The 23,182-nt window shown below is 44.7% G+C and overlaps 1 protein-coding gene across 10 annotated transcripts in view; it reads left to right on the top strand.

Annotated features, from left to right (window-relative positions):
* Positions 1–263: 263 nt before the first annotated feature.
* Positions 264–23,182, top strand: part of BMAL1 (basic helix-loop-helix ARNT like 1) — a 123,116-nt gene continuing 100,197 nt past the window's right edge. For 5 of the 10 annotated variants that reach the window (XM_075927855.1, XM_075927851.1, XM_075927852.1 and 2 more), the window contains exons 1-2: positions 594–727; positions 19,638–19,726. The gene's annotated coding sequence lies outside the window, so the exon portion shown is untranslated. Of the gene's footprint in view, positions 728–930; positions 1,057–5,845; positions 5,917–19,637; positions 19,727–23,182 lie in introns of those variants that run through there. The other 5 variants (XM_075927854.1, XM_075927850.1, XM_075927849.1 and 2 more) reach the window with 4 other exon arrangements.

Below are 23,182 nucleotides of genomic sequence, written 5' to 3'. Positions count from 1 at the left end.
GGGGGGAGCCAGCCCAGAAGCGACCTCCCTGGTCGGGAACACGGCTCAGCTGGGAGCAGGGAGGCCCCGCTGCAGCGACGCTGGGGGGCGACAGGGCGCTAACACACGGTTAAGCGGTTCACTCATGACACGGGATTTTGCATCCCTGGTCCAGTGACGTCATGGCACTGACAGGCAGGCTGACGTCACGGTGACGACACTGCAGCCTGTGACGCTATTGTGGCGAACTGCCCCACCGGAAGAATTGCCCGCCGAGCGCGCCCCGCTCTTCCAGGGGGTGGGGCCGCCACAGAGCGCTCCGGCAGCGGCACATCCGGGTCCCGCCCGCCAGCAAGCCTTACGCAATCGCTGACCCCGCCCTGTTATCGCACACGCCTCCCTCCAGCCCCCAGTTAGACCTTCATGGGGGGGCGGGAGGAAAACTGAAAAGTTCTGATTTGATTGGCTGCCTCTCCTCTGGCAGGCGCCGATTGGTCGAAGTTCTGAGGGGCAGCTCCGGGAGGCCCTCTTGCAAGCCATTGGACGACGACCTTTCAGAGCAGCTCGCTCATTGGCGGATAGGGACGTTAGCGCTCGGGCCGGGGGGAGCAACCATTGGCTGGAAAGTAGGTTAGTGGTGCGACGTTCGGTGGCAAGCCAGGCGGAAAGTAGGTCAGGGACGGGGGCTGCCTGCACTGCTCATTGCCCTCAGCGCGCCGCAGAGGGGCACCGACCCCCTCCCCGTACGGTGAGGAGAGACGGGCTGGGTCTGCTGCGGCCCGGGCGGGGGGCTCTGTTGGGGGGAGGGGCTGCCGCCAGGCATCGCGCGGGGGCGACCAGGGACTCCTGGCTGGGGGGGATTCCTTCCTGGGGCTCGTGAGAGGCTGGGGCCGGGCAGCCCGCGGGAGCAGCGGGGGGATTGTTTGTGGGCATCCCACATAGATAATCCTTACAAGTGTGTGTGCGCGCCTACATTAGCGGTTCCCTAGGACCCAGGCTTTGCACGGATCTCAGCGTGGGCATAGTATCCCCTCGCGCCTGCTTGTGGCTGACACACGCTGACTGGTTTGACTTGAGGTTTGTCTTTGTTAAATAGTCCCTCTTATATAATACATTATAAATAAACTCTTATAGGAATATTATATAGGAACACAAAGAAATAGTAAGAAGCCAAACAGAATGAAATGGGTTCAATAATACACAGGAAGAAAAGCGACAAGTCGATTCCATTGATTAGTTTACATGGTGGAAGATGTCATGCATCAGTTGTTAGTGCATTGGTTAAAATAAATTGCTTGACTTGTAAATCTGAGGTAATTGTAATGATTGTTTCGGGAGGAAAATATACAGTGCTGGAACAAAGTGTGGGTCAGTCCCCTCATGTGCTCTCCAAAGTATGAGCGTTCCCAGCCTCCCCATAAGCAGTATTTAAATAGACCTTGTTATTTGGGAGTGGAATTGTTATATGTTAATTTTAGGAAGAGTCCGATTTAAAGGAAGTGAAACAACCTGTCTTAGCAAGACTGAGAAGGGATACTAAAATATTGAGTTTGACAGATGTCACTTTCAAAACTAGCTTATTTTTAAATTTAATATTTAAAAAAAAATTTCATGCCTCTTACATTAACTCTTTCAGTAAAGGCAGATGAAGAAAACAGGAAAAAGTGTAGTAGGCCAGTGTATCTTGCTATTAGATCATATTTAAAGTAGTTTGGAGTCTTTGCAGTTCTCTCTTTTTTTTATCTAAGCCACCCTTGAGCCTATTATCCCACAGTTAGCTGCCTCCACTAACTATCAGAAATTTTGCACCTGTGTGAAGAGTTTGCTCATGTGAGGAATGGGACAGTTTGATGAATACAAAATGTATGTAGTGAATACAAATATTTATAGTAGCACTCAGTGGCCTAATAAAGATCCTATTGTGTTAGAATAGTGGTTTTCAAAGTTTTTTTTTTTTTTCATGATTAGATCCTTAACTTTTTTCAAACAGAGGTGTGAATTCCTCTGAAATCTTAACTATAGTCTGCAGACTCTGGTTTATCATTGAACAGACCACTGTTCTAAAGAAAACCACTGTGTTAGAAAGTAAGAGACTGTCCCTCCCTCCCCTCATGATCTAAATGAGCTGCTGAGCACTGCATATTTTTTCACTTAGTTGTTGGTTGGTTGTTTTCAGTGCTTGGTTTTTTTTTTATTAAAAATGTTTTACTTCTGATTAGTTGTTTGAAAGTTGTCATGTTTAGCACTGTTGCTGCTTAGAATGTTCATTGGTAGCTGTTATTTATATCCAGATTGAGGAAAATAATATAATGCGTTTTAATGAAATGTGCTTATGTATGGAGAACAATTACTGTGGCTTCACAATACAGTGATTTTGATTTTTAACTTGTTTATAATTGGTGAACCAAATGTGTGTAAAAGGCCCCATTTGAGAACAGTAGATATTTATTTCTTTGAATACCTCCATTTTCTAAATTATTCATATTTCAGAAAAAACTGTTTCCCCAACTTTCAGTATGTCATGTAGATGAAGGATACATGAACAAGAATCAGAATTTAGAAATCCACTTTGATTTAACTAGCACTGATGTACCACTCATAATATCTCTGCATTCCTTCCTTTTCTGTCTTCAGCATCTGAGGAAGTGAGTTGTATTTCACAAAAGCTTATTCCCTAATAAATTTGTTAGTCTTAAAGTGCCACAGTACTCATTTTGTTTTTGCTCGAATTTAGAGCGGGGTGGGCAATAATTTCTGATGGGGGGGCACTCCAAGAATTTGAACAGTGGTCAAGGGCTGCACTCTTCCATATTAATGGAGGAGGTGTGGGGTCTGGGATGGAGGTTGGGTGCAGAAGGGAACTTACAGTAAGGGACTGGGGTGCAGGAGAGAGTGGGAGGTCTGGGAGGGAGTTTGGGTGAAGTTGTCAATGGTGACCTGGGTTAGGGGGACTAGGGTTCAGGGTTTTGAGGTGTGACCTGGGGAAGGGGACTAGGTTGCAGTCTTTTGGGTTCTGACCTGGGGCAAGGGATTGAGATACGGAATCTGGGAGGGGACATGGGTGCAGAAGGAGGGGGCAGACATTTTGAGTTTATGTGGGGTGGGGAGGGGGGCAAAAGGAGTTGGGGTGCCAGAGGCAGGCTCTGGCTGGGAGACTTATTTGCTTGACTCCCAGCCAGCAGCCTTCCCAAGCAGACTCCCTCCCTGCCCTGTCCTACGCTGGCTGCAGGGCCATGTGATTTTTGAACAGCTAGGAGCCTGGGGGGAGGCGGGAAGGGTGCTTCCCAAGCTGCCTCTTGACAACAGGTACCTCCCATTGGCCAGAAACTGGCTAATGGGATTGTGCTGGAAGTGGGAGCAGTGTGCAAACACCCCCTGCACACAACTGTTCATACAGCCCTGCCACACGTGCTTTTATCAGCAGGGATCTGTAGGCCAGATCTGGTGGCTTGGCGGGCCAGATCCAGCCCCGAGAGGGTATTTTTTCCAGGCCTGATTTAGAAAGTTATTGCTAATTGTGACACTTACTCTGTAGCTTTGTTTAAATTAACAAAGTTCCCCTCTTCTTTTTTTTTTTTTTTTTAAAAAGTAGCAGTTTTAGATGAGTAGTCCTGTTGCACTGTAGAGATTAACAAAAATATATATCATAAGGTTTTGTGGGTAAAATCCACTTTATAAGATGAGTGGGTGGTGTGGGTATTACCCGTGAAACCTCATGATACTATGTATTTTTGTTAGTCTGCAAGGTTCCACAAGACTACCCATTTTTAAAGTTACAAACTAACATGCAGGGCCGGCTTTAGGCCTATTCGACTGATTTCCCCCAAATTGGACCCCACGCCTAAGAGGGCCCCGCACCCTAAGCCGGAAGTGTGCTGGTGTGCTGGGCACGCTGCCGGGGGTGGGGAGGGGGAGAAGAGGGGTTTGGCCCTGGAAGAGGAGTGCAGCAGCTTCCCTGTGCTGTAGGAGGGATGAGTCGAGTGCAGGGGTTTCCCAGTGCCGTGGGGGGTGAGAGGGAGGTCGACCCTGGGGTTTGGTGGAAGGCGGGACATGACTCTGCCCTATAGCTGGGGATTTAAAGGGGCTGTGACTTTTTGTTGGGGTGGGGGGGGGGGGGAATTCCTGGTTGCTGGGGCCCCGTTGAAACTGTTCGAATTAGGTCCTGCACTTCCTAAAGCCAGCCCTGATAACATGGCCACCCCTCTGAGACAGTTTTAGACAAGTCTTTGCACCAATGTAAACAGGGAGTAAGCATCCTTTAAAACAAGTTACCTGGTCATGATTGGAAGCTAAACTCCTCCTACGGACTTTTTCTATACTAAAGTTTATGTGGTGTTTAGAAGTATTAGTTAAAAAACCTTACAAGCTACACTACAGAGAGACTGAATTCCAGTTGAAGTACTGAACCATAGTTCTCCTTTGCAATCCTCAAGGCTAAATTCTTCCCTCCCATCCAAACTCACGAATCCTGAAACTACCATTGTTGTGTGCAGTGCTGTAGCCATGCTGGTCCCATGTATGCAATGGTTCTCAAACTTATTTTATCATGCCCTCTTCTTTGTATCTAATTGTTTGTGTCCCCACCACTCATATACCACCTCTCAGCTCTGAAAGCCACATATAAATGGTGGCTACTGGCCAAGCAACAAGCATGCTGAGAACAGCAGCGCAGAGATAAGGATGGCATGGCATGGCATGCATGGCATTGCTAGCGTTGGCAGTGGTGCTGCCATCAGAGATCGGGGCCCAGCTGGCAGCTGCTGCTCTCCTAAAGTTTCTTTCACACACACCCAGAATATGTTCTGCTCCCCCTAGTTTGAGAACCTCTATTTTATTGGCCCACCTTCTGTTGGTGAAAGGGGCAAGCTTTCAAGCTTGCACAGATCTCTTCTGAAGCTCAAGAGCTTGTGTGTCTCTCACCAACAGAAGTTGGGCCAATAAAATATTACCCCACCCATCTTGTCTCTCTAATCTTGAAGCTATAATAACTGTCCAAAATAATAATATTTAAGCTTCTGTGACTACAGACTTAATCTAGTCAGCAAAACTAATACGAACATTATAATATCTTCAAATGAGAACTGCTACTTTAATACTGTCACACAAAATCTAGTATGGAAAATGAATATACACTAATTATCTATCCCTTTATATAGTCTATTATACCAAATTCTCAATTCCCTAACAGTGTCTTTTATTTTGGCCTAGAAGTTCCAGTATCTGTTTGAGTTGAATAGACTGAAGCTGCTGCTACGCGGCAACTTAAGTTGACATTTGATATTTCTTAGGGGATATGAATTAGCCAACCTCTTGAGTGACATGACTTATACCAACTTAAGCACCACAGTAGACAGCACTACGTCGGCAGGAGAGCTTCTCAGATTGTCACAGCTATCACTGCTTTTGGAGGTGGAATAATTAAGATGATGGGAGTATACTTTCACAATCTGTCCTGTAGCATCCACTAACTGTAAATACTACAAAAGTAATAGCTAAGAATGAGTTCCAGTCAATACCAACTTTCTGTTCCTCATAATTTTATGAAACTTTTTTGGCTGAAGTTTTCCAAGTATGATCTTCTCCCCAAGCAAAAAGCTTTTTAAAAATTGGATCAGTCTATATGGGTTGAGTTATAATTATTACAGAAACCACCAAGTGTTTATGCAGCCTTTTTGAAGGAGAAATTAAGCTTAAAGAGAATTTTTTTTAAAAAATAAAGAACTAAAGTATAACTTTTTTTTTAAAGGTAGCATTTTCATTTATGTGCCTAGAGTACTTTCTAACTCAACTTTCTCCAGGGATAACTAAATTTGTTCAAAACTTTCAAATATTTGCTGATATGGCTGCCTTCTGTTCACTTTATTAGTTCTTCATCCCCTATCCCGAAGCCCAAGAAGTTAAATGCAAAATCTAATGGAAGTTTGAAGAACTTAGAATGTAAGTTTTCAATTATGAAAGTGGTAACAGTGTTAGTTTGTTACTTTAAAAAACAATGAGTAGTCTTAAGAATAATAAACATACTTTATTATACTCCTGAGGGCACCTTATCCCTGCTCCTTTCTCTCCCTCCCAGTGTCTCCTGCTGAACAGCTGTTCCTTGGCATGCAGGAAACACTGGGAGGGAGGGGAAGGAGTTGATCACAGGAGCCTGGGGACCTTGTAGGAACCCCAGAGGCCTCTCAGAGTAGCCTCATGCAACTCCCAGAGACCTGTGGACTTTACTTTGAAAATGTTAGTCTAAACCAGTGGTTTTCAAACTTTTTTTCTTGTGATTCAGTTGAAGAAAATTGTTGATGCCTGTGACCCAGCATGATTCTATCTTTTTTAACTAGAGTGCATGCTCCAAGGTGGGGCTGTGGGGATGAGTGGTTTGGGCTGAGGGAGAGTGCAGGGGTGAAGGCTTTGCCTAGGGGTTTGGGCACTGTGGTGAGGCCAGAGGTGAGGGGCTGGGGCGTGGTGAGGCAGAGGAGTTCAGTATGTAGGTAGGCTCTGTCTGGGGGTACAGGCTATGAGATGGGACTAAGGATGAGGTGTTTGGGGTCCAGGGAGGTTTCTGAGTTGCATGGGGGGGGGGGGGTCAGGGCTGACACAGGATTGTTAGGGCACAGGCTTACCTCCGGCCACTCCTGATCAGTGGTGCAATGGCATAGTAAAGTCCTGGCACAAGTGGACAGCACTGCACCCTGGAAGTGGCTGGCAGCAGGACCAACTCCATAGTCTGTCCCCATCCCAAGCTCTGGCTCCACACTCCTATTGGCCAGTTCCTGGTTTGTCTCCAAGCATTTCTGAGCAAAAATGGATGGAACGCAGTTTGAAATGGGATTGGCTTCATTTTTTAGCTTGTTTTGTGTTTTATCTTGTGAGAGTTGGCTGCTGGCTTCCACCTAGGAGCTGGACCTGGTGCTGACCAGTTCCAGGGCACAGCACAGTCTGCAGTGCCAGGACAGGCAGGATACTGCCTTAGCGCCCCCCCTCCCCCACCCGCTGTTCACCTTGTCACTCTAGAGCAGCGGTTCCCAACCTTTTCCAGATGGGGACCCATTTTGACAATTCAGGAAGACTTGGTGACCCAGGGCAATTCAGAAAATGTGTGAATGGCTCTTTAAGAGACACCTGAGGAGACCTGGTGACCCTTTTGAAATGTAATGGTGACTCATAGGTTGGGAAACCCTGCTCTACAGCAAGGCAGGCCAGTGTCTTGTCTTTCCACAACCCTGTATTGGGTCGCAACCTGTACTTTGAAAATCACTGGTCTGAATGATGGCTAGTTAGCTATTTTACCCTCAACTATGAATTACTGATTTTGCATTAAATGCACCCTATTGTTTAAAAATGACACACATGTGGATATGTTTTCATTACCCTTTCCATCAGATCGTATGTACAACTCTAACAATAGGAGCTCCATATTTTATCTGGTCTTTTTATCGAGTCTGTTGAAAGAAATGTAATGCTATGTATCTAGGCCTTCATCTCCTTGGAAACCCTGATCTTTCACTCAACATTGTAAGCTTAATTTGCCTATTTAATCAATTTTTAAGAATAGACACAACGTCAAAGCAGCTACAGGTACCACTAGATTTCAGAAGCTTGACAGATTTATGATCAATTAAATAATCTAAAACAAGACATATCATTTGTTTCCTTTGAGAAAGCTGATGGCTAATAGTTGCCTTTGCGCTAATTTGGACAGTGGCTAGCGAAAGCAAGATCATGTTTGAAGGCGATGGATATGATCTGGAAAAGTAAAGTGATTAGCTTAGGAGCAAAGCTGAGCATCTTGAAAACATGTATTTAGCAGCATATTGTACGGATATGAGACATGGATGAGAATAGGATGGATGCGGAAGATTACCAATGAGGAATTATATAGGAAGATACAGCTGAAAGAGAATCTACTGCAGAATGTTATACAATGGAAGTTACAGCTATTTGGGCATAGCTGCAGAATGGACAATAAGCAAAAAGTTAAGACCCTGGTATTTGGCATAATGAATGGTCAGAATAGGAGAGGCAGACCCCATAGATAATAGGTAGATGATATAGTAGATTGGTGTAGAGCTACTCTACAGATACTAAGCCACTCTGCACTGGACAGGGAAAGATGAAAGGAAATAGTAAGGGAGGCATCGGACACCAACAGGTGTTGAGCCCATGGTGGTGGTTGATGATGGTGGTTGATGATGATATTATCTAAAAATAAATTTCAACTTACATTGTAACATTGCATTTTCAGTGATTTATATTTAACACAAGAATCTAAGTAGTAAAAATTAATGACTCTTGTTTTCCTCCCTTTCCTCTTATAAATGAATGTACAAATACAAGGTTAGTGGTGCCTAGAAGGGTCGTATCTTGTTCTTCCATGTTTTTCTCATTTGTATAATGGGTATTAAGCAGCACAGAAGTTCTGTCACCTTTTGAGCTCCTGCAATTTGAAAAGCTTGGTATTCATAGACTACTAGAATAGGAATGGACCTTGCAAGATGATCAAGTCCAGTCCCTGTCCTTATGGCAGGTCAAGCACCATCTAGATCATCCCTGACATATATTTAAGAGCAGATTAGATAAACATTTCCAATGATGGAGATTCAGGGCAACTTATTTCCAGTGTTTAACCACCCTGACAGTTAGGAAGATTTTCCTAATGTCCAACCTAAACCTTCCTTGCTGCAATCTAGGCCCATCGCTTTTTATCCTATCATCACAGATTAAGGAGAACAATTTTTCTTCCTCCTTGGAAGAAACACTCTTTTAGGTAATGGAAAACTATTATCGTGTCCTCCTCTGTCATCTCTTTTTCCAAACTAAATAAACACAAGTCTTTCAGTGTTCCCTCAAGTCATGTTTTCTAGACTTTTAGTAATTTGTGTTGCTCTTCTCTGGACCCTCTCCAGTTTCTCCACATCTTTCTTGAAATGTGCTCCCCAGAACTGGACACAGTACAGGCAGTCCCCGAGTTACGCAGATCCAACTTATGTCGGATCCGCAGTTACGAACGGGCCCATTTCCCTAGTCTCCAGCAGACCAGGGAGAGGAAGCAAAGCGGCGGAGCATGCGGACAGCCCAGACGCATCTGGGCTGTCTGCTGCCCGCGTGCTCCTCCGCTTTGCTCTGCTTTGCTCCCCGTCCCTCTGGTCTGCAGACCAGGGAGATGGGGAGCAAAGCAGAGCAAAGCCGCGGAGCCCGAGGGTAGCAGGACAGCCACAGCGCGTCTGGGCTGTCCCGCTGCCTCCGTGCTCCGCGGCTTTGCTCCGGACGCCTGTGGTACAGCAGCTGGGGCGCTGCCGGTTGGTCCCGTAGCGCTGCTCTGGGTGCTACTGGACCAACCCGGCAGCACCCCAGCTGCTCTGCCCCAGGCGTCCTGATTCAGCCACTGCTGGTCAGTTTCAGCAGCGGCTGAATCAGGACGCCTGGGGCAGAGCAGCTTGGGTGCTGCTGGGTTGGTCCAGTAGCGCCGAGGAGTGGCGGCGCTACTGGACCAACCCAGCAGCACCCTAGCTGCTCTGCCCCAGGCGTCCCCAAGTCAGCCGCTGCTGAAACTGACCAGTGGCTGACTACAGGAAGCCCCTGCCCCGGGCTTCCTGGAATCAGCCGCTGATCAGTTTCAGCAGCAGCTGACTTGGGGATGCCTGGGGTTCTTAAGTTGAATCTGTATGTAAGTCAGAACTGGCGTCCAGATTACATACAGATTCAACTTAAGAACAAACCTACAGTCCCTATTTTGTATGTAACCCGGGGACTGCCTGTACTCCAATTGAGGCCTAATCTGCACAGAGTAGAGCAGAAGAATGACTTCTTATGTTTTTTTTCCCAGTACTCCTTTTCAGGCATCCCAGAATTTTTTTTCCCAACAGTGTCTCACGGACTCATATTTAGCTTGTGATCCACCATGATACCTAGATCCCTTTCTGCAGTACTTCTTCCTAGACAGTCGCTTCCCATTCTGTATGTGTGAAACTGATTGTTCCTTCCTAAGTGGAGTTCTTTGCATCTATCCTTATTAAACTTCATCCTGTTTACTTCAGACCATTTCTCCAGTTTGTCCAGATCATTTTGAATTATGACCCTGTCTTCTAAAACACTTGCAACCCCTCCCAGGTTAATATAATCTGCAGACTTAATATGTGTCTCCTCTATGCCATCATCTAAATTGTTGATGAAGATATTGAACAGAACTGTTCCCAAAACTGACTCCTACAAAACCCCATTTGTTATGCCCTTCCAGCATGACTGTGAACCATTAATAACTATTTTCTGAGAACAGCCAATTGTGCCCTTACCTTTTAGTAGCCCCATCTAGGTTTTATTTCACTAGCTTATTGATAAAGTCATGTGAGATTGTATCAAATGCTTTACGAAAGTCTAGGTATACCACGTCTACTGCTTCCCTTTTAACCACAAGACTGGTTATCCTATCAAAGAAAGCTATCAGATTGGTTTGTCATGATTTGTTCTTTACGAATCCATGCTGGCTTTTACCTGTCATCTTATCTTCCAGATGGTTGCAGATGAATTCCTTATTTATTTGTTCCACTGTCTTTCTTGGCTTAGAAGTTAAGGTGACTGCTCTGTAGTTTCCTGGGTTGTTCTTATTTGCCCTTTTTCAGTCTTCTGAAATCTCTCCCAACTTCCATGACTTTTCAAAGATGATAGCTAATGGCTCAGATACCTCTTGTATCTGTTCCTTTGTGTATTCGAGGATGCATTTCATCAGACCTTGGTGACTTGAAGACTTCTAACATAAAGTAAGTTTTAACTTCTTTTCCTATTCTAACTTCTAAACCTACCCCATTTTCACTAGCATTCATTGCATTTGGCATCCAGTCACCACTGACCTTGGTGAAAACTGAAACAAAAGAGTCGTTAAACACATCTGCCATTTTCAAGTTTTCTGTTATTGTTTCTTCTTCTTCATTGAGCAATGGGCCTAACCTATCCTTAAATGTTCTAAGTCATCTCTGACATCAGATACAACTTGTGAACCTAGACTGATTCCACACTGTAATTTGGGTGGCAGGAGGAGTTTCTAGTAGGAAGGATGCCAATGGGCTTCTTTTAGAGCTGGAAATATCATTCATAGGCGTTAAAGCACTAAGTGATATACTCCATTTTAAATGGCCCAGACTATCTATATTTCCTATTACTTTCTACACTTTACAGACAAACAGTGATAAATTAATTTTTTTCATAATATGTCATTGTTTTTGGCATCATTTTTCTTGCATGTCATTAAATTAGGAAGCTTTCCATTGAAACTGGGCACTTTAATATCAGCTTATGTGAAGGAAGTATTGTAGCCTGAAAGGTTATTCTTAAGGTAAATATTTAATGGTACATTTTTGGTGTGGCTTCTGTTGAAATATAATTCCCATTAAGTAGTTAAAGTATCATAGGGTACATCTAGATGACCGAGTTTTTCCGGGATATCAGAGGTATCCCAGAAAAGCTCTACCGTGTCCAAGGAATGCATCTTCTTCTCCGAAAAAATAAAATTCAGAAAAGCAGATGCATTTTTTCGGCATACCTGTAAACCTCATTCCGCAAGGAAGAAAGAATGTTCTGAATGCAGCTTTTTATCCCAACATTTGGCCCAGTGTTTAAAAAGAAAAGCAGGAAAAAGATACGCAAATTGCAAACCGCAGTTTGCATACCTTTTTCCGATAGACCTTTGTAGTCTAGACACAGCCATAGTTGAAGAGTATTTCTAACACTTGCCATGTTTAAAAAATGGTAGTTTCGGTTTCTGAACAGTTTGCATTGTTACAAATAGCTTGGAAAATATGATGACAATTCTGCCCTTGATATATTAGATTTTCGTTTCATGACAGATTTCAAAGAATACAGACTTCAGCTCTGATATTTTAAAATGAAACTTGAAAAGGTTAATACAATCTCTGTTTTGTGTGTTAAATATTTTCAGTGTTCTGGTGACATGAGTCTACAGAGAAAGCTAATTTAGAGGCAGAGTCACTTTGGGCCTGCTGTGCTTTTTTGCAATTTCAGCTGATTACCACATTGTTATAGATTACTGAGAATCAAAGAAATACCCTGCAGTAGTTGATGATTAGATTTTTTTTTTTTTTTAAGATGCAAGTTGCTCTTCATCTTATAACTCTGTATGTTGAGAACGAAGTGCATACATGACTTGTGCCCTTGCCTGCAATTGTTTGGCTGTCTTGGTACCATGGACAGCTGAAAAGTTAGTAAAATGTATGTTATACAATTAACTTTATATGTTTGTAACGAAGTATTTCTTCATCCTTGAGAATTTGAAACAAACTGTTTGTTAATGCAGAATGTAGTTTGTTCTCCAGTTGAGAAACATAAAAAAGTAGAGTTGGTTATCACCTTACTTAAACACTGGCATGATAATTCAAACATAGCTTTATGTTGTCAGTTCAGCATCAGGCAACAGAAGGAGTTTTCAGTCTTTACACTACTTATTGGCTAGAGTGGTCACTGTCATCCTGAGATACAGGGAATTTAAAATGAGTTAAAAAGTTTTGGGTACTGCACCTGCTTCCAGGGGCACCTACTATTTTAAAAAAATAATCCAATCCCATTTTCTTGTTCTTAGCTGTTTCTTTTCTTTGAGATGAAAGCGACCCATACCAACAGGAAAAGCCTATTTATTTGAGTGCATCTGTCTATCTGCATGTGTGTAGCTGTGGTACAAAGAGTGGCCAGCTGGTCTGGGGCTCCACCATCTTGCCTGTGCTCTCCCTGCCCCCTTCCCTGTGAGACTCTGCAAGCCGAGGAATGTTTAATATATGGTGTGCAAGAGTGGACTCATCACTTGAGTAGCTCCTTATTGCTAGGTATTACCCCCTGCTGATGGCTGCCCTGGTCCTCTAATAATTCATCTCTTCTTGTGACTCAATCCTCCAGGTTGGTCACAATTTAAGTCCAGTTTAAGCAAACTCCTCTCTTCTTGTCTCTCCCACCTCTTCTCTCTCCCCCTCCCCCCCATTTTGTCTCTTATTTTCTGATACCTCAGCCTTGTTGTACGAGGCTGACACCACTTTTTTAATTCAATTTTTGTAAAACAAGTTAGATTTCTTGTTTTTTAATGTCCTTTCACTCAGTCTAATGCAATGATTTTCAACCTGTGGTCTGCAGATCTTGGGGGTCTGCGGACTGTATCTAAGGTTTTTGAACCTCACTTTGAAAATTTTTAGGGGTCCGCAAATGAAAAAGGTTGAAAACAACTTAATGTCATAGAATATGGCCAATAATTTCTTTGGTTTTGCAGACATTATACAGCCTTTGTCTTTTTAATAAATTTGAACTTACCCTTTAAGGTCGAGGGGGCTGCTAAGAAATGAATACTTCAGTCATTTATCATTCTTACGGAGTATAGTATTTCTGATTTTTTTTTTTTAAGTGTACATTGTAGAACTTCCATCTTTTTTGTTTCTTTAGTCCATCGTCCTTGCCATTCCTTTGCAAGTACCTGCATCTGATGAAATGGGGTTTGTGCCAACAAAACCTTATGCCCGGATAAATGTGTTAGCCTTTAAGGTGCCACAGGACTCCTCAAAGTTTTTCCTAATATTTCACCTAAATCTCCCTTATTAAAGTTGTAAGGCTATGTCTATACTTGCAAATTTTGGTGACCAAAGTGCTTTTAGCAGGCAGAAGTCTCCAAAACTGGAAACTTGCCAGACCGGTTTTTCTGATACCCGTTGTTAACAATTCATGTCCACATCTTCTGCTCCCTCGTTGACAGAAAAAGTAAAGCATGTCTTGTCACCTTCAATTTCTAAGCCCTGTGGGAAAATGCAGCATAGCTCTAGGTATGCTGGGAACATGGAAAAAAGTCCCATCGGCCATCCCAGACATTGCTGGATTTCCATCTTTCTTTCATGCCAGCTTGAGGAATTGCAGTGAGAAAACATGGATCCCAGGCTTCTGGCCCTTATGAGCACTGTGCAGAAGTCATCACGCATTACAGCATACCACTAGTAGATGATGACCATGACTTGTCAGATTTGTATTCGGATTAATCAGAATCCTTTTCAGATTCATCAGAATTGATATATCATTTGGTTATGGGAGACTGATATACTTATTGGGTCATTGCTTCTGGGCCAGGGAAACCAATCCCGAGTGGTGGGACTGCATTGGCATGCGGGTGTGGGATGAAGAGCAGTGGCTACAGAACTTTTGGATATGCAAAGCAACCTTACAGGAGCTGTGTGCTGAGCTGTCCCCTGAACTGTGGTACTAGAACACCTGAATGATAGCTGCTCTCTTTGTAGAGAAGCGTGTGGCTGCTGCTTTATTGAAGCTGACCTCTCCAGATTGCTACTGTTCAGCTGTAAATCTGTTTGGAGCAGGCAAGTCTACCGCTGGGGCAGCATTTCTGCAGGTGTGCAGGGCAATAAATTACACTTTGATGCACAGGTTAGTGACTTTGGGAAATGAGGATGACGTAATGGCTGGCTTTGCTGAAAAGGGCTTTCCAAGTTGTGGTGGGGGCAATGCATGGATCACAAATCCCCATTATAGTGTCACCCCACCTTGCCTCAAAGTGCATCGGTTGTAAGGGGTACTTCTCCATGATGCTTCATGTGCTTGTGGATCACTGTGGGTGTTGCAGAGAGATAAGTGTGAGGTGGTCTAGAAAGCTGCATGATGCACACATCTTCAGGAACAGTGGCCTGTACAGGAGGCTACATGCTGGCACTTTCTTTCCAGACCAGAAATGTACAGTGAGAGATGTGCAAATGCCCATGGTGATTCTAGGTGATGTAGCCTACTCCTTGCAGCCCTGGCTCATGAAGCCTTACATGGGGCATCTAGACAGCAGTAAGGAGTGGTTCAACAGGCTAAGCTGCTGCCAAATGGCTGTTGAGTGTGCCTTTGGCAGACTGAAAGGGCAATGGTGGTGGTGTGTCTGTGGCAGGCTAGATCTTTTGGAGGGTCTCATTCCCCAAGTGATGGCCACATGCTGCTGTTTACATTAATTTCTGTGAGTAACGGTGGAGTACTGAGGCATGACACTTGGATTCACACTTTGAACAGCCAGACAGACAGACACTCAAGCGGTCAGAGGAGTGCATAAGTTGGCATGTCAGGGAGGCTCCAAGGAACCTCTTAGAAATCTCAGGCCTCCTCGTTGTCAGTGTTGGGGTTGTAAGCAGGGCTGCTTACACACAGCTGATCCCAGGTTCTGCTGAAATGTCGGTGGAGCCCGGGATCAGCTGGGGACTCCCCAGCTGACCCTGGGCTCCATGCTGCACTTCTGCTTTGAAATGCACAAGAGCCCCTGCTGGGGACTCTTGTACATTTCAAAGCTGGCATGCAGCCCAGAGTCAGTGGGACTTCCTGCTGGCCCCCAGGCTGCAGGTGGAGTTCCGCATTCCTCTTTTGAAATGTACAAGAGCCCCAGTGGAGAGTTTCAAAGGAGGAATGCGGAAGTGCCTATCGACTAGTCGAGTAGTTGATGGAAATTCCATCGACTATTTGACTAGTAAAATAACCGATAATTAACATCCCTAGCTGTGAATAGGGGCTGCTGGACTCAGTGTGGGCTGGGACCGAGCTTGGTGGACAGTGCAGAGCGTGGGTGGCTTCCGGAGCTGGGACTGCTCAGTCCCGGCTCCAGTTGGCTCCTGAAGCTACTCCTGCTGTGGCTCTACACTATGGTCCTTATCGGCTAATCGTGTAGTCGAAACAATTTGTATTGACTATATGATTAATCAGATAAGCGCAGTTTAACATCTCTAGAAGGCTAAAAAGTAAACCTGTGCAGATGGGGGCTCCCAGGTGCATGGGCAGTACTCAGCCAAGCAGTGAGGAACTGCTCTCAAATTATTGTTGTGAGGATGCCCAGCAACTCCTCATGGAAGAGACACCATGTGTTGAAAGAGCACCTTGAGGGCTTGCTTGGGAAAGTGTCGCAGCAGGGCAGGTGGGACAAAGGCAGCCCTGCCATGGGATCTTCATGACAAATAAGTACATTAGGGCCAATCTTTGACACTTTCCCAGGAAGATTCTGTTGCTATCCATGCGTGCCTCAGTGCTGTGTTTGGCCATAGTGAAATATCTGATGGCATAGACCAGTGTTTCCCAATTTTATTTGGCCACGGAACCCCTAGAGTTGCCTTAAAAAAAGGCCCCTGCTGCGTTTTGTTGAGCAAAAAAAAAAAAAGCCCTCTGCCATGGCTCTGTCTCTTTAACAGGGGGCGCGGGAGTGCCAGCTCTTCGCAGAACCCTTGCTTTCGCTTCACAGATCCCCAGGGTTCCCCGGAGCACCAATTGGGAAACACTGGCATAGACCACCCTGCATGTCTGCCGATGGTTGCCACCCACTCAGCCCCCAATCCAGCCCGCCTACATAGCAGCTACTCTCCGGGGCACCACCTCCATCCCACCCTGCATGGCCACCACCTGCTCAGCTACCAACCCTGCCTGCCTGTACCGTAATGTACCCTGCATCCCTACTGTTGCTTCAACATGTGGCGTCTTTTCCATGAGTTGCTGAGCATCCTCACAAAGATTGTTTGAGAACATTTCCTTGCTTCTGTGTACACAGATTGTCACCGGATTTACCCTCACCTCCTGGCCCTCTTCAGTCTCATCACCTTGTGCCTGTATATCTGGGACAAGTATATCTGGCTCTTTCATCTTCTAAGAACTATCCACAGTGCCTGGGGTTTGGCTGTGGGGTCCTCACCCAGAATTCCGTCCAGTTCTTCTTTATAAAACAGGCATATTTTGCGTGCAGCATCAGACTGGCTGTTTGCCTCCTTTGCCTTGTGGTAGGCCTGCTGGAGTTCCTTGATCTTGGTAGGATATCTCGCTCATATTCCTGGCACACAGGGCTGCAGAAATGCAACTGTACATGCACAAATTCTTATGGGTCACTTGCAGCTCTGATTGCACCGAATATTCTCCTCACGCACTGATTAGATCCAAAAGCTCTCCAAGCAGGGGAGCATTTGGATCAAGAGCCACCACCCCTGTTTCCTTGAAGACACCGAGAACTACCAGATACAATAAAACTCCAGTTGTCCAGCATCCAGTGGTCTGGCACTCCCGATAGTCCAGCACCAACTAGAACCCGGAAGTGCTCTTGCCAGCTGGACAATTAGTGCTGCTATGAGCCCAATGGGCGCTCGCGCCTGGGAAAGGGAAGGGGAGAAGAGGGAAAGGGGATTATACCCCTGTGACAGGTCTGCCGGGACCCGCACTGCGACCGGCCGGGGCGTGGGCAGGGAATGGAGCAGCAAGGGGCGAACCCTCCACCGTTTTGCAGGAAGGCAGGGGAAGCCCCGCGCCGCTGCCAAGAGTTTCCGGGAAGGGAGCGGGCTCCCCACCCCCTAGACTGCAATCGTTATCGCCGAGCAGGGGGGTGAGGGGCGGCGCGGTGGGACCAACCCGGCAGCACCTCAGCTGCTCTGCAACTTTCCCAAGTCTGCCGCTCATATGTTTCAGCAGCGGCGGACTTGAGGAAACGGCGCAGAGCAGAGCAGCTGGGGTGCTGCTGGGTTGGTCCCGCAGCGCTGCTCCTTACCGCCCTGCTTGGCGCCTGGCAGCACCCCAGCTGCTCTGCTCTGTGCCGCTTCCCCAAGTCCGTCGCATCCCTAGAGGTTTTTAAGTCCCGTCTTGACAAAGTCTTGGCTGGGTTGATTTTAGTTGGGTTGGTCCTGCTTTGAGCAGGGGGTTGGACTCTGACCTCCTGAGGTCTCTTACAACCCTATGATTCTATGATACCATTTTTGGTATCTGATTTGTAACACACACAAACCTGTAGGGGGACTTTTTAACTTGCCTGAGCACTCAATAGTGGATTTAAAAGTAGCATTCTTCTATAAAGGAATTTCACAAGCCAACTACAGAGTAAGTTTGAGGCATTGACCTTCATATATAAATTTGACACTGTTTCCCTTGGCCTGAATGAAGACATTAACTGGATAGCCTATTATAAAACCAGCTTTTCTTATATTTAACACCTCATTGACATTAAAAACGAAGTATGGGACACTTCCAGCCCACTTGATTAGCCTTATTGGCACTACAATTCACAGGTATTTTTTTCTCTTATAAATTCTGACTCAAGGTTTTTTTCTCCATTTGTGGGTTTTGCCCATGAAAGCTCATGATACTGTATACATTTGTTAGTCTGTGAGGGTGTGTCTAGACTACATCCCTCTTTTGACAGAGGGATGTAAATTAGACACTTCGAAATTACAAATGAAGCCGGGATTTGAATTTCCCGTGCTTCATTTGCATAATTGCATCATGGTGCTCTTTAGAAAGCTCTATTTCAAAATAAAACTGCAGTCTAGATGCGGTTCTTTAGAAAATAGAAGCCTTTTTCGAAAGATCCTGTAAACCTCCTTTTTTACAGGATCTTTTGAGGTTTACAGGATCTTTTGAAAAAGCTTCTATTTTCGAAGTTGCAGTTTTATTTTCAAATAGCACTTTCTAAAGAGGGCCATGATGTGATTATGCAAATGAAGTGCAGGAAATTCAAATTCCAGCTTCATTTGCAATTTCGAAGTGCCTAATTTACATCCTTCTGTTGAAAGAGGGATGTAGTCTAGACACACCCTTACAGACTAACATGTATAAAGTACCATGAGCTTTCATGGGCAAAACCCACAAATGGAGGAAAAAAGCCTTGAGTCAGAATTTATAAAAGAAAAAAGTACCTGTGCCAATAGAGGCACCCTAAGGTGCCACAAGACTACTTAAACAAAAAACAGGACTATGTAGCACTTTAAAGACTAACAAGATGGTTTAATAGGTGATGAGCTTTCGTGGACCAGACCTACTTCCTCAGATCAAATAGTGGAAGAAAATTGTCACAACCATATATACTAAAGGATACAATTAAAAAAAAAAAGTGAACACACATGAAAAGGACAAATCAAATTTTAGAACAGAAGAGGGATGGAGGGAGGGGGGAAAGGGGTTGAGGTAAATGTCTGTGAGCTAATGATATTAGAGGTGATAATTGGGGAAGCTATCTTTGTAATGGGTAAGATAATTAGCGTCTTTATTCAAATTTGCGTGTAAAGTGTCGAATTTAAGCATGAATGACAGTTCAGAGGATTCTCTTTGAAGTGAAGTCTTAAAAGGTCTTTGAAGCAGGATGCAGGTAATCAAGTCATTGAGACAATGTCCTTTCTGGTTGAAATGGCAAGAAACTGTTTTTTCTTTGTGATCCTGTCTGATATCTGTTTTGTGGGCATTACTTGTCATTTTTAAAGTTACAGACTAATACGGCTACCCCCTTAAGGCTAGTTAAGGACGCTTTCAGCCTTTACCCAGTACACTCTGGCTTTTGTGTGCTTATGCCAGGCCTTCAGCAATTTAATGTAAAAACAAAGTGAAATTTCCTCATTTCAGATTCTATCACAGATTGTAGCGTCTATTACATTTCCATTTAGGAATTTTGCTTTTTTTTTAAAAAAATCACTGCTAATGTGATGTCCATGGCATGATTTTAAAATTAATGTAATTGAGGAAATTCAGATATGTCTGTGACTTGATTCTTCACTAAGCATTGTGGGGGGTGGAGGAGATAGTTAGCTCCATCCCCTGGTTTCTGCACAATACGGTATTAAAAAAAATCCATACTAAACTTAAATGTCTAAAAATATTAATACACACTATTCTACTTATTTTTCCTAATTAAATAGGATAGGGGGCTGCATACAGGGGAGTTTGAGAGGGAGCACAAGAGATTCCACCACTGAACGGGCCACCAGGAGAGTGGACTAGCTTTGCGGTGAGTGAGTTTACTCAACTGTTTGCATTTTGTTTGTGTTCTGTTGCTGGTGATTTCAGTCCTTCTTGAACAGCAGCTGAGATTGTGACTGGGAGTGTTTTGATCTCTTGTTCCCTTGATGACTTTTGATCAGCCTCCTACTGTGTGGCCAACAAGGGGGTAGGCCTGCCCTAGGTGAGCAGGCTTTAAAAGCCAGAGTGACCAGGGAAGTGAAGCGGACAGGGAGCTGCAGACAGGGGGAGTTTGATGGAAGGAGTCCCAATACGGTTAGGAAGACCCTCAACACCTGTGCCAGCACTGCTTCTGTGTCCTCCGCCTGCTCCTGTAGCCAGATAGACACCTAACCATGGATGCCTCTACCCAGATCCTGGTGTGGTTTTGCAGGGACTGTGGCTTGCAATTTCCACTTATTGAAATCCAGGCTGGGGCAACCATCCAATGTGAAAGTTGCCTGCTGGTGGAATCTCTCAGGAAGCAGGTGGGAGAGCTACAGGAGGAGATGGCTAGGCTGAAGTGCATCTGAATCCACGAACAATTCCTAGAGAGGACTGCTGAAACACCACTGGTGGAGGAGATGATGTCTTGGAATGGGGGGTGGGTGGGGACACTGGCAGCTGGTTACTTCTGGCAGCAGGCAGTGCTCCACCCCTGCTCCAAACCCTCCCACTGTGGTGCTAGAGAACCATTATGCTGTTCTAAATCACCCCCTAAAGCAGAAGAGGAGAAGCCTTGTACCCCCCAAGGCTGGGAGCTCTGCAGCCACCACTGCACGGAGGAAAGATAGTGGTGGTTGGAGACTCCCTTCTGAAGGGGACAGATGCACCCATCTACGGCCCTGACATGTCATCTTGAGAATTATGCTGCTTGCCCGGGGCCTGTATCTGAAACGTTATGGAGGCATTGTCAAGGATTACCCAGTCTTCTAACTACTACCCCATGCTACTCATCCATGTGGACACAAATGATACTGCAAGGTGTGACCTTGAACAGATCAAGAGTGACTCTACAGGGCTCTGGGCGTATGGGTGAAGGAGTTTGGACATAGGTGTGTTCTTTTCAGTTCTTCCTGTCAAAGGTAGGGCCCAGGCAGAGATGGGTGCATCCTAGAGGTGAATGCCTGGCTGCAAAGATCGTGTCTCCAGGAGGGCTGTGGCTTCCTCGACCATGGGATGCTGTTATAAGAAGATGGACTGCTAAGCAGGGATGGGGTTCACCTTTTGAGGAAAGGGAAGAAAGTATTTGGATTCAGACTGGCTAACCTAGTGAGAGAGGCTTTAAACTAGGTTCGACAGGGGCAGGTGACCAAAACCCACAGGTAAGTTGAAAACATGGAGACCTGGGAGATGGGTTGGAAATGGGAGGGAGCCTGGGCTATAATATCAGAGAAAGGAGGGACAAGGTGGAACTGAAAGGCAAGGTCAAATTGGTATCTTAGATGCCTATATACAAATGCAAAGAGTATGAGGAATAAGCAGGAAGAACTTGAACTGCTATTAAAAACAGCTATGACATCGTTGGTATCAAAGAGACTTGGTGGGATAATACACGTGATTGGAATAGAAGGGTACAGCTTACTCAGGAAGAATAGGCAGGGAGGGAAAAAGGGAGGACGTGTTGCCTTGTGTATTAAAGTATACACTTGAACTGAGGTGAAGATGGCTGTAGGAGACAGACTTGTTGAGAGTTTCTGCATTAGGTTAAAAGGGGTAAAAAATATGGGTGATCTCATAGAGGACTGCTTCAGGCCACCTACCCAGGCAGAAGAGGTGGATGAGGCTTAGTGTGTTGTTTAAAAAAAAAAAAAAAAAAAAAGCTAAATCATCCAAAGCGCAGGATTTGGTGGTGATGTGGGACTCCAACAATCCAGACATATGTTGGGAAACTGACACAGCAGGGCATAGATTATCCAATAAGATCTTGGACTGCTTTGGAGACCATTTTTAATTTTTACAAGGTTGAGAAAGCTACTGGCGGGAAGCTGTTCTATATTTGCTTTTAACAAATAGGGAGAAACTGTTGAAAATTTGAAAGTGGAAGGCAGCTTGGTGAAAGTGACAATGAAATCATAGAGTTCATGATTCTAAGGAATGGTAGAAGAGAGAACTGCAAAATAGAGACAGAAGGCAGATTTTAGTAAACTGAAGCTATGTCTAGACTATGGAGTTTTTCCAGGATACCAGAGGTATCGTGGAAAAACTCTGCTGCATCCAGGGAATGCATCTGCTCTTCGGACATTTTTTTGTGTAAGAGCAGACACGCTCTTTCGGAAGCCCTGTCTTCCTCATTTCATGAGGTAAAAGGGCTTTTCTGAAAGAGGAGGCTTTTCCGAAATTTTGGCCTGGTGTAGACGGACCAAATTTTGGAAAAGCTTCTTCCGAAAAAACAATTGGAAAAAGGTAGATGTAGCCTGAGAGAGCTGGTTGGTAGGTCCCATCAGAAGCAAGCCTTAGAGGAAAAACAACTGAAGAAAGTTGGCAGTTTTTTAAAGGGACATTATTAAGGGCCCAAAAGCAAATTATTCCACTATGTAGGAAAGATAGAAAGTATGGCAGGAGACCACTTTGGATCAACCAGGAGATCTTGTATCTAAAAATCAAAAAGGAGTCATATAAAAAGTGGAGACTAGGTCAGATTACAAAAGATTAATATAAGATTACACACAGGTATGCAGGGGCAAGATTAGAAAGGCAAAAGCTCAAAACAAGCTAAATCTAGCTAGATGCATAAAGGGTAAAATAGATGTTCTGCAAGTATATAAGGAGCAAGAGGAAGACTGGGACAGGGTATTGCTTAGTGAAGAAGGAGAAACAATAACAGGGAACTTGGAAATGGCAGAGGTGCTTAATGGCTTCTTTGTTTCGTCGAGAAGATGGATAGTGACGGGATGCCTAACATAGCAAATGCTAGAGGAAATAGGGTTGGTTTAGAAATTAAAATAAAAGAACAAGTTAAAAACCACTTAGAAAAGTTAGATGTCTGCAAGTCACCAGGGCCTGATGAAATGCATCCTTAGAATATTCAAGGAGCTGATGGAGGTCTGAGACTTTAACCATCATCTTTGAAAAACCATGGAAGTCGGGAAAGATTCTAGAAGACTGGAAAAGGGCAAATCTAGTGCCCATCTATAAAAATGGAAATAAGAACAACCCAGGAAACTACAGAGCAGTCAGTTTAACTTCTGTGCCATGGAAGATAATGTAGCAAATGATAGGTAACAGTCAGCATGGATTTGTAAAGAACAAATCATATCAAACCAATCTGATAGCTTTCTTTGATAGGATATCAAGCCTTGTGGATAATGGAGAAGTGGTGGACTACTTAAGCTTTAGTAAGGCATTTGACATGGTCTCGCATAACCTTCTTATCAATAAACTAGGGAAATGCAACCTAGATGGGGCTACTATAAGGTGCGTGAATAACTGGCTGGAGAACAGTTCTCAGAGAACATTTCATCTG

Source organism: Pelodiscus sinensis, chromosome 4 (genome assembly GCF_049634645.1).
Source record: "Pelodiscus sinensis isolate JC-2024 chromosome 4, ASM4963464v1, whole genome shotgun sequence".
In the NCBI taxonomy this organism is placed as follows: Eukaryota; Metazoa; Chordata; order Testudines; family Trionychidae; genus Pelodiscus; species Pelodiscus sinensis.
The sequence above is the reverse complement of the archived record's forward strand: the minus strand, read 5'-3'. Positions and strand labels throughout refer to the sequence as shown.